This window comes from Periplaneta americana, chromosome 11, assembly GCF_040183065.1.
Source record: "Periplaneta americana isolate PAMFEO1 chromosome 11, P.americana_PAMFEO1_priV1, whole genome shotgun sequence".
NCBI classification, from domain to species: domain Eukaryota; kingdom Metazoa; phylum Arthropoda; class Insecta; order Blattodea; family Blattidae; genus Periplaneta; species Periplaneta americana.
In genome coordinates this window covers 155,814,943-155,833,160 of record NC_091127.1, presented here as the reverse complement: position 1 = coordinate 155,833,160, position 18,218 = coordinate 155,814,943, and the positions used below count along the sequence as shown (strand labels likewise).

The following is an 18,218-nucleotide window of genomic DNA, read 5'->3' as shown; positions in this document are numbered from 1 at the left end:
AATGCGTCCCCCTATAAGGGGTAGTTCCCCTTATACCAACGTAACGAGAGCTTGCATACAAAACATATATGCTACCTGTAACTACTGTGTAAAATTTCATAAAAATCTGTTAGGTAGCTGAAGAGTTATTAATATGTCCCGGTAAATTTGCATTCTAGACCACTGTGCGTCGCAGCAAAGGCAAACCGATCGTTTGGTTTGTCTTCGGAAGTGACCCGTCGCTTGTCGGTACATCAAAGAAAGTTGGTGTTCGTTGTGGACCGGATTTTCCACTAGTTTGTAGTTCGTAGCAGAACGCAGCGCCTAGTTCAATTTCACCAACAGGTTGTCGAAACTGGAGTGGACGGAAGACGCTGTTATAAATCTTATTAATGCATATAGGGAAGCAGGAAACTTTATGGAATCCCAAGCATCCTACTTACCACAATAAAGTATGAAAACATGATGTTTGGGAAGCTATTGGAAAGATGTTCAGCTGCAAGATAGGCGAGTCAAACACGTGCAAAATTTGAAAATTATTTTTGTTTTTTTTATTTTCAGTGGGTACATATTTTTTGTTTATTGTAGGGAGCATAAGTCAAAAAGAAAACTGAGTCCCTACTGACATCATTCCGGAGGGAAAGATAGAAGTCCACAAAAAGATCCGGAATGAGGAGTGATGAAGTGTACGAGTCAACTTGGTTCGCGTATAAACATATGTCGTTCCTTTTGGACAAATTGACGCCCAGAAAAAACAAAGCTCCAACCTTGTGCACACAAAATAAATTATTGGCACTGAAAAGTGCCTTTTCGTAAGCATGATGCAAATTCGACAAACACAGAAAAATCTCTCTTTTTAGTATTTTAAGATAATTATTGTCAGTGAGGTATCCGTATATTGAAACTTTCCCCTGTCTTGAAGTCGTCCCTTAATAAAATCTTCTAGTTTCTCAATTATAGCTGTACATACTTCTGGAACAATCCTGGTAATCAGCTGTTTCGACACTTTGAATAAATATATAAACTTGTATACGAATCTCCTGTATCAAGATATCGAAGTGTAAATGCTAATGTTAATGCTTTTCCTGATTAGGTATTGCTTCTCGTCAGCCTGTGTCATTCTTGGAAAATTTTGATCCCATTTTGCACAGTTATATTTCGAAGTCTGTTTCTGAAATGCGACAGAAGTTGTGAAACTGTCCCGATTCCATTCGACGTAAATCATGACCCAAGTCAGTGCCTCTATATTGGTTGCGACTTTCTTGGAGTGGTGTCTGCCACCATCGCCTTTTGTTTTTTAACTTTCTTTTTATTAAACTGCCTATAATAACAACGGCTGTACTTGCTATAATCTATATATATAATTTGAACTGGTAATGGAAATTACGGGAAAACGGTTGAACGGATTTTAATAAATGACCCCTCATTTTGAAGCCTGGAACCCAAAGTTTTTCGGAAAAGTAGTCGTTTTCAGTGAAATGTCAATTTTCCTACATAATTTTCCTATTTTCCAAAATTCATCTATTGTCAGTTTTGAGAACTAATTTTATCGAATCACGGCCGACTTGATTGAATTTCAGAACAAAACACACACTACAATAAACAATAGGTTATTACACGAAGGCCATGACCTGCAGGATTGCCGACATATTTAGAGCTCAATTCAATTTGTTATTAAAAACTGATTCTGCAGTATATAATAATTTTCTGAGTATAGCTGTGTATTGGATATTCAAATCTACGAAACTTGAGGTGGTTTGATGGCATTATTATCATTAGAAATTAAATATTATTATAGTTAATATCATGATGCATCTATTTTTCATTAATTGTACATAATATTGATGCTATATTGATGACATGAAAGTAAAAGGTTTTGAGGTTATGTAAGTAAATGTAGAGAATATCTTAATTTAGATCTTCATTTATATAATTTACTGAGTGGTTGCTATATATAACTACAAAACTTAAGTAAGATAATAATATTGTTATTAAAAATCAAATATTTTTATACTTATTAGCACAGTGGGGTTGGGTCTTTTTCATATACTTAATGGCGGTGTAGTGTAGATATTGATATGTGTCATTGTCTTCAGTATTGGCTCGAGAGAGCGCAAAAATTACAGTTCCTAAGGAAAGATCAAAAGGTATTACTTACTGATAAAATAAGAGGCCTAGAAAATTTTGTAGTCTCCAGATCATTTCAGCAAGATCTCTTAGTAGGATAAAATGATTTTACGCTCTATATTTCAAGTTCTACATGCAGCAGCTAAAGCTTAGCAAACCTGACATTTTTTTAACTTTCGCCTACAATCCACAATGACCTGAAATAGCTACTGCTATCATCCTGACATTGATACTTGCGTTTTCGCGTTGAAACTCAAAAACTGAAGTTGGATAGGTTCAAGAGGAAGTATTTGGCCTAAAAAAATCTATTCAGAGGGAGTATGTTTCATTATTATGGAAGCAAATAACTATCAAAAAGACAAGTATTCTTCATTGAAAATAAATCTGAAAAATTTTTATTTGAACGTCTAACGAACTTAGTTTGCAGCAGTATTTGCTGCACAAGCCACTAGTAGTATTATATTTTCGTCTGCCATTATTGCGGATAATCAGCGAACGTGAATGTTTTCTGACCATTTGCTGATGATTTGTACGTTGCTCCAAATAGCGAACGAACAACGAAATTTCGCTTCATCATTCGTTCGTTGTTCGTTCGCTAAGTGTGTACGTACCTTAAAATTGTTTCTAGTTTCTTCAGGAAAACACTAAAAAAAGCTGTTGTTTAAGATTTTGAAAACTTAACTGCATGTCCACAAAAACAAACTATTTGTTGTACGATACGGTACGCAGCTATATTTTCAGTGAGTTCTTTAATACACTGGAATGAATCAAATTTCTTTTTGTCAAGTGATGTCGACCAGAAATCAAGTTCTCTTATAACTCCGTTGAGTTTACTTCTGGCTGTTATTATGTTATCATGCTGCCCTTGCAAACCGGTACGGTAGTGTGAGGGAAAGTCATGAACGAAAGTTTCGCCTAAAAGTGGATCGCGCTTCCAAAAATTTTGGGAACCACTGCTGGTCTAGTCACTAGTGCAAGGTTACTCTGATACGTTTAGTGTATGTTGACAAACTCCGAAACATATTCTCAAAATAAACTCCGATAATGTTGCGGAAATACAGCGTTCAAAGAAATTGTTACATATTTATTTATTTATTTATTTAACCTGGTAGAGATAAGGCCATCAGGCCTTCTCTTTCCCTCTACCAGGGGATTACAACTACAATATTAAGAATATAATTACAATTATAATTACAATTAATATTAAATTTACAAATACAATAAAAATCAAAGTACTAAAAGATTAACTGATTAATAAAATTTTGCAATTCATTTTTAATTTTCAGAGAAGTCTATATTGTATCTTAAAAGTATTTATTTCAGTCACTGACACAAACCATGATACATACGTTTCTGAATGGTGGAAATATATATATTATTGTGGAACTGAAATAGGAATATAATAAATGTAATTACTGTAATTTTGCAACTCTTCACATTCATAATACTTTTTATCTTAGTTTTATATTTTACTAGTGGCTTGTGCAGCAAATGCTGCAAATTAAGTTCATTAGACGTTCAAATAAACATTTTTTAGATTTATTTTCAATGAAGAATACCAGACATTCGGAAAGTTATTTGCTTCCATAACAATGAAAGTTACTCTCTCTCGAGCCAATACTGAAGAGAACCACGCATATAAATATCTACACCACACCGCCATTAAATATATGAAAAAAGACCCAACCCCACTTGATTAATAAGTATAAAAATATTTTATTTTTAATAATATTATCTTACGTAAATTTTATAGCTTTCAGTAACATATACTATATAGCCGCCACTCAGTAAAATATAGAAATCAAAATCTAATTTAAGATTATTCTCTACATCTACTTAAATAGCCCCAAAACGTTTCACTTTCATATCATCATATATATTGTTAAAGGAGTCCGATCTATTGTAATCAATATATTCTTTAACAGACTCCATGCACCTTCTACCCTCAAAATTGTATATGTTTTGTACATTTTATTATCCTTGAGTCTTATTGTGTAAAATTGGGACAGCAAATTATTTAAATCCAAAATAGTATGTTCAGTATTGTCAAGTGAGATGTATATAGCATTAATATGTATAATTAATGAAAAATATTCACATCATGGCATTAGCTACAATAATATTTCATTTCTAATGGTAATAATGTCATCAAACCACCTCACGTTTTGTAGTTTTTAATATCCAATACACAGCTGTACCCAGAAAATTACACACCACAGAATCGAACCTGTAAATTATTTTTAGTAAGTTAAGTTTTTAATAACCAATTTAATTTGAGCTCTAAATATGTCAGCATTCTTGCAGATCATGGCCTTCGTGTAATATTGTTTACTGTAGTATGTGTTTTGTTTATTCTGAAATGCAACACGGCCGACTTGATGAAAAAAGCGAAGGGTATATCAAGTCGGCCGTGAATGCTATTAGCTAGTTCTCAAAACTGACGACAGATGGATTTTGGAAAATAGGAAAATTATGTTTAAAATTGACATTTCACTGAAAACTACTACTTTTCCGAAAAACTTTGAGTTCCAAGCTTCAAAATGAGGGGTCATTTATTAAAATCCGTCCAGCCGTTTTCCCGTAATTTCCATTACCAGTTCAAATTATATATATAGATTATTTTTATCACTTTTAAATCATGTCATTTTATTATCTCATATGTGAAGACTTGCATTTATATATATGTAAATCAATATTTTTTGTAATCTATACTTGTATTTTAAGTAAGTGACAATCAAGGCAGTCATATAGAATGTCAATGTGTATCACAGCAATGTTGGTTTTTAATATGTCTCATTTTGCGTGCCACTAAATATGTTTTGTATTTGTAGATATTATGTAGAGAGCACTGATATTGCTGAAATGTACTTCGTATCTGATGATGTTGGCGTAGACCAACGAAAACGTTCATACGTCTTTTAAATATGTAATGTAAAGGTGTAGCACCTTAAACATATGCTGTGAAGTCAGTGACTGAAATAAATACTTTTAAGATGATTAATAAAAGCTAGACAGTTTATTGTAAAAGTTAAGAAGAGAGAAAAATTTTTTTTATTAATTAACTAAAAATTAAACCTATTCTACGCAGTAAGAAAATGCTTAATAAGCTTGCTTTTGAACGGTACTAAATTCCGACAGTCTCTGATGTCACTGGGTAGGGTATTCCACAAGCGCGAGAGCGAGATTGAGTATGATGATTAATACGATGATGTCTTATGTGTTGGTATGGCTAGTATGCTAAACTTATTAAGAAACATGCAAATTTATTTTGTGCTCAAGAAAAAATATTGCATATTTCTTCATAAGTTCGCAATAGTCTAATGCTCAACAATTTTTCAAGTAAAAAAAAAGAAAAATATGTCGCATATTTTAGAAGTTTGCAATAAAATAATATGTAACAATTTCTTTGAACACTGTACGTACTCGATGCATAGGCCTACATTTAAAAATTAAAACTTTGAAAGTTAAAAAAAGAGTATATAAAATAGTGAATGAAATACAAAGACGGTAATGCGTTGCAACGGTAGTTATGACAACGCTTAGCTCGCTGTCGAGAAAAACAGCTGGCTATCTTTCCAGTTCATTCTCCAAGGATCTCGTAACCTTGGCAGCCAATTGTTTCTATTATTACACAATTAAAAGCTATGCATACTGGAAGCAAACTGGAACGCAGCTCGAGTGTTTTTCTTACGCGGTGGTTGACCTGACGCTGGACGAAGGAAAGCAACTTCGACTTCAATGTGAGTGACATTTCTGATCAATGAGAAATCGTAAATACCCGTAATAGATTAAAATTACGTTTGTGCGAGATCGTGCGTATTTGCTTGTTTTCCGCACAGAACCAATACGCGGTAAGTGTGAAATACCACATTTAGTATTCCCAACGTAACACACATAACAATTTCCCTCTTCTTACCGCTTAAGCGCGACATTCATTTTACTGCTTTAGGCTTTTAACATATTATTTTTACAGACGTCTAACATAGTAATAATTATAAATTGGAAACTTACCGCTGCAATTTCACCTAAATTGCAATGTTAATTATTGCTTTTAAAATTAAGTAAAGTCTACTACTCCACGAAACTTATTGCATTCCTGATACAAGTAACATTAAGGAAGCCGTGAAAAAATCAACAAGATTCCAGATGCCGATGTTATTACTGCAATATGTTATATAGATAATAATGTTAATAAATTAAAATGAAAAATAAATCATTACATAACCTTACCGTTTGTTTTAAGTTCATATTTATAGACTGGGGGAAAAAAAAAACAGACGTATATCACGGCCTGCTGGAGTATAGTAAACACAGAAAACATTTTATAGCAACAATGTTGAAGAAATATTTTGGTTTTCCGAAGTTGCCGTCATTAGAAACCAACATGGAGATTTCATTGCAACTAATTAGAAATTCGTCTTTCAGGTATGCAATAAACGATCTTCGCACAAAATAATTTACGATACACGAGCGATATGTTTGTTTTCATGTTCTTGGAAATTAAAAAAGCTCAACTACGTTTCGCTTTTTCAATCTTTTCCTGGAACATGAAAACGTCAACATACCGCTCTTGTAACGTATATTACTATTTCATAATGCAATACGTGAACCAGTTCTATGCTGTAAGAGTGAAAGAGGCCATTTGAGAGATTACAGAATAAACATCGGAAACAACACGGATGAATTTGATAAGACTACTACACTTTCACTACATCACACTACTTTTGACCAATAAAACGGTACGAAAGGACGTATTTCAACCAATCATGGCTGCTTATCGCACAATTTTATCGCGTCCCTAGCATTTGTTTAATTTTATCGCGTCGCTAGCATTTGTTTCTTTGCCAACATTTCAAACTGCGCTGGTCTGGACGTAAAAAAAAAAAAAAAAAAAAAACAGAAAATTACAAACCACTCCAGTCGATGCACAGCAGTTTCAAATATGACTCGCATTGGCATTCAAGAACAAGAATTAATAAAGATCACTGGTCATATCTATGCATCATCCCTGAAATACTATTTACAAATAAATGAAGAGCACCATTCGGAAATCCTGAATAAGTTGAGGAATAAACCATGTACATCAACGAGTTCAACTTCTTTTAAGCCCACGTCTAATATAAAACACTAACACCAACCACTAAAACATTAACATTTGAAAATTGTACTTTCAATAATTGTTTCTTTTAAAATTATTCATGGTTATTTTTTATGTCATCATCGTTAATTAAAACTTTTCTTGTTTATTTCATCGTCCCTAATTAAAACTTTTCTAACACTTGTTTATATTATTTAGGTTATGTTATAGCTTCTGCTATATGATATTATGGATAATCACGTATCAGAGATTATTTAATACTAAGATTTATTGAAAATCATCTGTAAAGCGACGTTGATTACTGGGATCCGGATGATTGAAGTGGAATGCAACTGTTTTAATAAAAATGATATTGAATCAACAAAGCCTTCTTGACTGGTAACCGTCTACAGAGTCCAATGAAGATTCCATAGTTGGCACACCTGATAACATCACATAATCATAACACACCACTGCCATCTAGCATGCATCTAGCGTAATATTTGTAATGTTGAGATGGTACAATAATACATTTGTAGACAGTTGTATTTTCGTAAGTCAATTAATATTTTATTGTATTGGAGTACTTCGTTACTTCTAATCTTTATATACTTTCTTCTAATCGTGTAATAGTCAATTAAATCCCACTCGAATTTTGATTTCCTCTAGATAAATCAAAACCTCTAGTGAGATTACTGTTGATAAATGATTGGTGAAATCTATACTAATAATACATCTGTAGCCGAAATTTTTCTGGTAATTTTCGATTTTCCAAAAATAATTGGTCCTAACATATATAATTAACCACCCTGAAACCGAAAATCGCTTTTTTTTTTTTTTTTTTTTTTTTGTATGTCTGTCTGTCTGTATGTTTGTTACCTTTTCATGCGATAATGGCTGAACGGATTTCGATGAAAATTGGAATATAAATTAAGTTCGTTGTAACTTAGATTTTAGGCTATATGGCATCCAAAATACATTATTTAAAAGGGGCGTTATAAGGGGGCCTGAATTAAATAAATCGAAATATCTCGCTTATTATTGATTTTTATGAAAAATGATACATAACAAACATTTCTTTTAAAAATCATTTCCGATAAGTTTTATTCCTTAAAAAAATTTGATAGGACTGATATTTAATGAGATAAATGAGTTTTAAAATTAAAATAACTGCCATTTAAGGCCGTGTAATGAAATAAACAAATAACTTCGTCTATAAGGGGCCTTGGTCAACAACAATCGAAAGCTATGAATCATAGCCTACAGAAAATTTTTCTGTGTTTGTGTGAAGCAATATCGGAAGCTAAATTAACCGATTTGTATAATTAATTATTATTTCACCATTGGAAAGTGTAGTTTCTCTGTATGGACATAATGCTATAATGTTATTACAGTAACTTCTGAGTGAATTGAGGACAGGTAAGATTAAAATAGCTTCTTATGCACAGAAAACTTGATAGGCTATTCTGTGTATTCGTTTCCTGTATTTCTTAAAATAATATTTATCTCAGAGAATTAACGAACAACGAGAGTGTATTGATTTAGTATGCAGTAATAATATGTTAGCTTAGCATTCCATTATTTTATAATCCAAATTTTAACTATGCTCAATTGAATCGAGTTAAAATACATAAAATACATATGCATTAAATGCAATGCAAAAAATTTGGGTAATGAGCCAAGCAGATTATGTTGCTCTGTTGTAAAATAAAATTTGTTCCTCCTGAGATTCAAGAGCCCCCATAACAAATTGAAAACTTACTTATCGGGGTACATCCGTTATCAACACACTTTTTATATAATATAATATAATATAAATATAATATAACATAATATAATATAATATAATATAATATATAATATAATATAATATAATATAATATAATATAATATAATATAATATAATATAATATAATATAATATAATATAATATAATATAATATAATTTAAGTTATTTGAAGGGTTCAGAACTATAGTGGGCCAAGCGCCATTTACTGAATACGTAGAAAACAAGAGTTAAAATTAAGTTATTACCATAATTCAATGCAAATCTATAAAAAGTAAAATAAAGTATACACATTAAATGTAAATGATGTCAATGTTCATTGAACTATGGATGCATGTAATAAAAATTAAGAAACATGTTAAAGGAATTGTCACTCCACCAAATGAGTGCTCTCTGGACCAAAATGATTCAATTTTAATTATTTAAATATAATTTAAATTAAGTAACATATTAAACGATTTATCCTTCTATCAAACACGAATGTTCCCTGGATCAAACGTCCTATTTTAATTATGTAATTACTTTATATTTATTTCTAACGGGTGCAGCGGAGCGCACGGGTACGGCTAGTATCATACTATAATTGTTCTGAGTTTAGATTTATACAATATAGGCCTACACTGTTTCTTATGTAGTATTACTAACATTCAACAAGAATATTACAGGATTCGGAAGACTATAAATAAATAATTTGTATAATTTGGTTGATTTATCTAGAGAAAATCAAAATTCGAGTGGGATTTAATTGACTATTACACGATTAGAAGAAAGAATATGTAATAAAAATTAAGAAACATGTTAAAGGAATTGAGTGTCTCTGGACCAAAATGATCGTATTTTAATTATTTGGATGCAATTTAAATTAAGTAACATATTAAACTATTTATCCTTCTATCAAACACGAATGTTCCCTGGATCAAATGTCCTATTTTAATTATGCAATAACTTTATATTTATTTCTAACGGGTGCAGCGGAGCGCACGGGTACGGCTTGTAAGGTATAAAATGATAAACGAATGTTAGAGAATAGGTAGAAGAAGTAATTCTTCTTCTCCTTCGGCAATTCCCCTCGCAGTCACGAAACTTAAGATCCCTTTTATTTATAACTTATTTAATATCATTTCCCACTCCAAGGCCGAAGACGAAAAAATAGTTGTAGATACTCAAATTGAAAATCAAGAGCACTAGAATAGCATGTTACAAGAAGGACAATGTTTACATATCCAAGTCAGTCTTTGTCGAAACACTCAGATATGCGTCTTCACACTGAGATTGCTGATGTCTCTGCAATACGTTTCATTATATTCCTTGTAGGCAACGGGTGGCCACGTAATAAGGAACAGATATTTCATAAGGAATAAATATATCATCAAAATGTTTTTACTTTGTTGCCATTAAGAAGCCTGTGCGGGTTTAGGCGTAATAGGACTATTGATAAGATTTTTTGTATTCGACAGATATTGGAGAAAAAAATGGGAGTATAAGGGTACAGTACATAAGTTATTCATAGATTTAAAAAAGGCATATGACTCGGTTAAGAAAAAAGTTTTATATAATATTCTTATTGAATTTGGTATTCTCAAAAATTAGTTCGATTAATTAAAATGTGTCTCAGTGAAACGTACAGCTGAGTCCGTATAGGCGAGTTTCTGTCGGATGCTTTTCCAATTCACTGCGGGTTAAAGCACTTTTACTTTTTAACTTCGCTCTAGAATATGCCATTAGGAAAGTCTAGGATAACAGAAGGGTCTGAAATTGAACGGGTTACATTAGCTGCTTGTTTATACATATAACATGAATATTGTGAATTTTATTTCAACTCAACAATAGGATTTTATTCTTCCAACAATAATTCCTTTCTACAATTCACCTTAAACGCTCTCGTCAACAATAGAATTTTCACTCAACACAGTATTCGTTATAGCACTCCACTGACGGCAATGACAATTTACTTGGACTATTACGAACAACAATGAACTGTTAATCTTAACTAATATTTACAAAGCACTATTTACAAATCAGAACTATCAGTTCTCAGTTCACAGTTCTTCTAGCTCAGTCACTCGAGTTCACAGTATCTCGAACCACAGACCTTCAGAGACAGTTCACTGTACTCGAACTCAGGTCCCTCCAACTGCGGTCCACTGCACTCGAACTCAGGCCTTCGGATGCTGATACAGTTGCGGACGCACACTCGAGTCGAACTCCGGTACACAAGACTGGCTTGCTTGCTCTGGCTTTCTCACTGACTGGCTGATTAATCAACTGAAAACTGCTGTCGTTCCTTCGCGACCGTAATTTATAACCACAGCGACGTAGCCTCGAAAGTTCGAATTCGCGAGTCTTCCACTTCGACGGATTTCTCGGCCTCTCTAGGCAAGCAGAAGATGCGCGCGCAAACTCCCTCTCCACTCTCTCGCCGCGCGCCGTCCCAAAGTGCTCCGCGCGATCTTCTCTCTTGCGGGACGCTGGTCGTGAGTTCGAATCTCACGTCGCTGTCACAATATTATGTTAGGAGAACATCCACAAACTACTCGTATTAGGGAAAACACGGAATTTTACTGGAAGCAAGTAAAGAGATAGGTTTGGAAGTAAATCCCGAAAAAAAAAAAAAACAAAGTATATGATTATGTCTCGTGTCGAGAATATAGTACGAAAAATTTGAAAATTGGAAATTTATCCTTTGAAGAGGTGGAAAAATTCAAATATCTTGGAGCAACGGTAACAAATATAAATTACAGTCGAGAGGAAATTAAACGCAGAATAAATACGGGAAATGCCTGTTGTAATTCGGTTGAGAAGCTTTTGTCATCCAGTCTGCTGTCAAAAAGCTGAAAGTTAGAATTTATAAAAGTTATATTACCGATTGCTTTGTATGTTTGTGAAACTTGGATCCTCACTTTGAGAGACGAACAGAAGTTAAGGATGTTCGAATATAAGGTTCTTAGGAAAATATTTGGGGCTAAGAGGGATGAAGTTACAGGAGAATGGAGAAAGTTACACAACGCAGAGCTGCACGCATTGTATTCTTCACCTGACATAATTAGGAACATTAAATCCATAAGTTTGAGATTGGTAAGGTATGTAGCACGTATGGGTGAATTCAGAAATGCATATAGAGTGTTAGTCGGGAAGCCGAAGGGAAAGAGATCTTTGGGGAGGCCGAGACGTAGATGGGAGGATAATATTGAAATGGATTAGAGGGAGGTGGAATATGATGGTAGAGACTGGATTACTCTTGCTCAAGATAGGGTCCGATGGCGAGATTATGTGTGGGCGGCAATGAACGTCTAAAAGTAACTAAGTATGAAGCCTGTGAAATATCTGATAACATTAGCTGTTAACTTGGGCACCATTGAGATCGATGCAAGCTTCACGTTAAGAAGTTGATGTACACAGTTACTAGTTCATTGCGAAGAAATAATCCTGTGTTGTTTGAGTAAAGGGAGATAAGTAATAAAATGAGTTTTGAGATAAATGGAAATTAAACTTCTGACCTTTATTGGAAATAGTTTTCTACACTGGTGGCCATAATTCTGGAAACTTTTTGTTTTTGTACTGAATTATTATAACATCTGCATTGATTCACAGAATTATACAATTGAAAATGTTACTCGTGACTGATTCGTTAAAAATGGGGTTATAATAAAGATATTATATTAAATCCTGAATATTTTAACAATAAATAGGCATTACTATGTGGGAATTTATGTTCTTGTCGTTTAAGATCTAAATATTAATTTCAGATTTCATTATAATTTCCCATTATTTACTGTAATAAAAACTAGTCCATTGTTGATTTTAAGATTATTGTTGATCGGTAGAAGCATTGTTGAGCACTGTTAGCATAAAATGTGGACATTATTAGTGTGTTTCTATCATTTGTCTGACTTAAGATTTCGTTAGGTTAACATCTGATTGCTTTACAACAAACTTTATTGATCATTTTATCACAATGGATCCACGAAAGGACTGAACACCTTCTAGGGCAGTCACACTTCGAGAAGAAGGGTCCACACATTCAAGAAAATTGCAAAAAAACTTGGTAATAGTGCTACAGTGTCTGGCATCCAGAATGTATGGCAGAAGTGCAAAACCACAAAATCTTGTAAAAGAACACTTAGGACTGGTAGAAAACCTGAAGTAAGTCCAAGAGATGTGAGGCAGATTTGTCGATTAGCATTGAAAGATCGAAGGATATCTTCTAAAGAGATACAGGAAGTTTCCAGAATTATGGCCACCAGTGTACACAAATTAAACACATCAACTGCTAGTATTCTTTTGAGTTTTGCACACTCACTTGTATAACTTAACTTGTGTGTTCATCTGGGAAAGAAAACTTCAACTGTAAAACTATAAAATCTTAAATTATTCCGGGGAAAAAAATCGTATTAGTTCTAATCAACTATTATGGAACTGTAAGTCTTCAATTTCGCATAGTATAATTGTACTATTGGTTTTAATTTTTTTTAAATTAGGTAATTTTGAGCCATTTCTTGTAATACCTCCTTATTGCCAATTGTTGTTACTAAGTAATATATTTAATTCGTAAATTTTAAGTCATCTCTTAGTATAGCTATTTATTGCTTCTAAAATAATGTGTTTATAGCTATTTTATTTTTATTTGTATATATTTCTTCCTATAACCATTACGGATTGCCATTGACAAAGAGTACCATGATACAATAAATATAGAGACATGCCTTGAGGCTTTATGAAACATATTTTTGTTGTTACAGTGAAAAATAAATTGAAATAGATTGAAACACAAAATAATATACGAAGTAACGTCAAGAAGATGTGAATTAAAGTCATGGTCTATGTATATAATGCCCGAAAATAGCTATTGATCCTTTGCGTGTTTGTTTTTAAAATAATGTGTTTAATCTGTAACTATAGTCAGTGTATTGTTATTAGTATCTCTTTGTTGTTACCTATTGCTTTAAAAAGAATGTGTTTAACTTGTAATTTTAAGTCAATTTTTCTACTATTCCTTTACTGTTTACATTTGTTTTTAAATCTTTTGTATTGCCCCTACTATTATATATTGCCCTTCAAGAATTTCGTTATTCGTTAGTTGTAAGTCATTACTTGTCTTATTATTTCAATTATTGTACTTGTTCCTGAATCACGTATGTAACTTGTAACCGTAAATAATTGCTTGTAATATCCTTTTATTACTCTCAACCGTTCCATTATTCATGAATTAAGTATTAATTTGAAAGTGAAAATCAAACTTTGTTATATTAATCTACTATTGATTATCTTTTTAAGGTCGTGTATTTACTTTGAAAAGGTTAGACATTCTTGTGTATCTTTTGCATTGATTATTCCTCAAACATCTCAGTAATCTTTAACAGGATTCATTTTTCATTAAGGTGCATTCTTCTACATAATTCATGTGAATTGTAACTGTGACCACTATTTCATATTATCACTTTACTATTGCTTATTGGTTATAAAATATGTATTTTGATGCCATCTATAACCCTAATATACCTCAGGGTGAAATAGGGTTTATTAAATTGGATAATAAAAAAAAACTTCATCTGCACAAAAAATGACATCCTCCTTTACCCGAAGACTACAGAAATATCTCTAATAGATTGCCTTTTTAACGTTTGTTTGATGTATGGAAAGTTTTCACAACAACATAAATTATGCGGTGGAACACTGTCTTTTCATGTTTGTGATTTGACTCCTGATTGCTTAATATATGCTACTATATTATGCAGTTAAGTCCAAGGTCGCTCGTAAGTTATCTGGAATGTTCTGTTGTTATCTTGCTTCGCGACAAACCACTTAAAGGAAGTCTGGATCGCGAGCTTGACTCAGCAGTGTACTACTGATTGAACAGCTGTGCTGAAAGTTTACTAACAAACATATTGCCTGTAGATATAACCAGCAATATAATTTAAATATAGCTGCAGTTTAAAGTCACTGACAAGATCAGATCCAGTAGCGCGCTAGACAAACTTTGAGAAACAAATTCGTTAACTATTTATTACTCAAGATCAAGGAAGTAATAGTAATATACGTTACAAGAGCGGTATGTTGACGTTTTCATGTTCGAGGAAAAGATTGAAAAAGCGAAACGTAGTTGAGCTTTTTTAATTTCCGAGAAGACGAATTTCTAATTAGTTGCAATGAAATCTTCATGTTGGTTTCTGTTTAATGACGCCAACTTCGGAACACCAAAATATCTTTCTTCAACATTGTTGCTGTAAAATGTTTTCTGTGTTTAATATAATCCAGCAGGCCGTGATATACGTCTGTCTTTTTTTTCCCCCCAGTCTACAAATGTGAACTTAAAACAAACGGTAAGTTTATGTAATGATTTATTTTTTCATTTTAATATTTTAACAATATTATTTATATAACATATTGCAGTAATAACATCGGCATCTGGAATCTTGTTGATTTTTTCACGGCTTCCTTAATGTTACTCGTATCAGGAATGCAATAAGTTTCGTGGAGTAGTAGACTTTACTTAATTTTTGCAAATATTTAAAAATAATAATTCATATTGCAATTTAGGTGAAAATGCAGTGGTAAGTTTCCAATTTATAATTATTACTATGTTAAACGTCTCTAAAAATAATATGTTAAAAGCCTAAAGCAGTAAAATAAATGTCGCGCTTAAGCGGTAAGAAGAGGGAAATTGTTATGTGTGTTACGTTGGGAATACTGAATGTGGTATTTCAGACTTACCGCGTATTGGTTCTGTGCGGAAAACAAGCAAATACGCACGATCTCGCACAAAAGTATTTATGCCCCCTGCATATTGAAATTCCGCTAGGAGCTAGAATCATCTCGTATGTACGTAGCGACTGCCATATTAGCTGACGTGTAACATTTTAATGTAATAAATTTATACAATAAAGTTTCATCGTACTCATGTAAGTGTCTGTACTCATTTCTGAACACTTTTTTTCCCCAATATTAGCTATTCTGATTTTAATCTGTATCAACTTATTTTTGCTAGTGTTATTAAATTACATTTGTTTTACTTGGCTGAAAATATAAATTACTTACTTACTGGCTTTTAAGGAACCCGGAGGTTCATTGCAGCCCTCACATAAGCCCGCCATTGGTCCCTATCCTGAGCAAGATTAATCCAGTCTCTACCATCATATCCCACCTCCCTGAAATCCATTTTAATATTATCTTCCCACCTACGACTCGGCCTCCCCAAAGGTCTTTTTCCCTCCGGCCTCCCAACTAACACTCTATGCATTTCGTATTCGCCCATACGTGCTACATGTCCTGCCCATCTCAAACGTCTGGATTTTATGTTCCTAATTATGTCAGGTGAAGAATACAATGCGTGAAGCTCTCCGTTGTGTAACTTTCTCCATTCTCCTGTAACTTCATTCCTCTTAGTCCCAAATATTTTCCTAAGCACCTTATTCTCAAACACCCTTAATCGATGTTCCTCTCTCAAAGTTAGAGTCCAAGTTTCACAACCATAAAGAACAACCGGTAATATAACTGTTTTATAAATTCTAACTTTCAGCTTTTTTGACAGCAGACTGGATGATAAAGGTTTCTCAACGAATAATAACAGCATTTTCCATATTTATTCTGTGTTTAATTTCCTCCCGAGTATCATTTATATTTGTTACTGTTGTTCCCAGGTATTTGAATTTTTCCACCTCTTCAAAGAATGTGAGGTACGTTAGAATAAAATAATCGAAGTAGATGTTAAATGTTATGTTTTATTTAACGACGCTCGCAACTGCAGAGGTTATATCAGCGTCGCCGGATGTGTCGGAATATTTTCCCGCAGGAGTTCTTTTAGCACACTTAAATGCCATCGACCTGGCCCGGGATCGAACCCGCAACCTTGGGCATAGGCCAGCGCTATACAAACTCGCCAACCAGGTCGACCTAATCGAAGTAGACTAAAATGAGTTAAAAATATCTATAAAAATAATAAAAAGAAATAAGAATGCATTTAATAGACGAAGTCCGAACTAATTTTCATCCCATTAAAATTTTGTGCAAGCGTATGGCAAGAAAAGTTGTTAGAAATATTTGTTTTCGTTAGATTTCTTACGAAAGAAAGTTCTGAATTATAATTACTGTTATGAAATTACGCAGGTTAATTCACCATCTTATCATTTTATGTGCACACAGTATTTTATCTCAAGTTTTAAAGAATTATTATGAAATGCCCGATATGTTTTTAGCCTACCTCGGGTACTATGGCAACTCTGAATCACATGATATAAAACATATTTATAAAATTACTAGCTTAAATTACCCGGCGTTGCCCGGGTTTTAAATTTTGGTCTATTTCTAAATAAACTGTATGTTAGACTTATCGGAGACCTTGGCAAGGGAACTATATAAAACCAAAACGAACCATATTTACTTATGTTTTCTCCTCCCTAGTGACGGATATTAAAGAAAGTGCCATTAATATCCAAAGAAACTGACTAATCGAAATAATTCCATCTCACCTATGAATAGAGTTTTAACAACATTAAGACCTTATGCTACAGGGATATTTAAGATATTTAACATTGTGATTGATGATAATATTTATCGTACCACGGCATTATGCATTATTAAGCCTTTCTGCCCACAATATATTTAATTTCCTTCAAGGCCAAACTACAATCTGTTACGGATGGATTCTATCAAATACATGGATTTCAGGGTGTTTTGCAGAAACAGGGACTATACTCATCAGAATTCACTCTCCTGGAGAAGGCAATGTTGAACACTACCACAACAGAAAATCATATTTTTCTATAAACGGCCAAGTCATTAGTGACCATAACTTATTAATAAGAGACGGGTTAACAGTAACAGTAAAATAGGCTCTATATTATTATTGCAATATTATAATATTGTAATATTATCACAAATATTACTATAACTTATCATAATTGCTTAAAATCGAATGGCTATAATAGCAATACGTGGGATAAAAACATCATCTTCTTTCGTTTTTCCAGTTAATATTGCCATTCATATTACGTTTCGCATGAGATTTTGACACAAATTCTTGTTAGTGCATAATTTTGGTGAGTCAATATTTCACAATAGTAGGTCTACTATGGCTATTCAATAGGCTACTAAGTAAATTATGTGGTAGCAATCCTTGTAGTTTGAAAGAATTCTAGAATTCAATTGGATAAAACAGTCTGCTCACCATCTACATAACTGCATCGAGGAATTCATAATACGGTCCTGGACTGCGTAAAGATACTTATTGCATGAATTATCTAGTTTTAGCCT

At 33.0% G+C, this 18,218-nt stretch overlaps 2 protein-coding genes across 2 annotated transcripts in view; one reads left to right on the top strand and one right to left on the bottom strand.

The window, feature by feature from the left end:
* LOC138709470 (1-acyl-sn-glycerol-3-phosphate acyltransferase alpha-like) overlaps positions 1 to 18,218 on the bottom strand; it is a 133,987-nt gene that overhangs the window by 114,629 nt on the left and 1,140 nt on the right. The window lies entirely within an intron of this gene.
* Positions 5,822 to 18,218, top strand: part of LOC138709471 (hemolymph lipopolysaccharide-binding protein-like) — a 59,967-nt gene continuing 47,570 nt past the window's right edge. The window contains exon 1 of the mRNA XM_069840257.1: positions 5,822 to 5,846. The gene's annotated coding sequence lies outside the window, so the exon portion shown is untranslated. The remainder of the gene's footprint in view (positions 5,847 to 18,218) is intronic.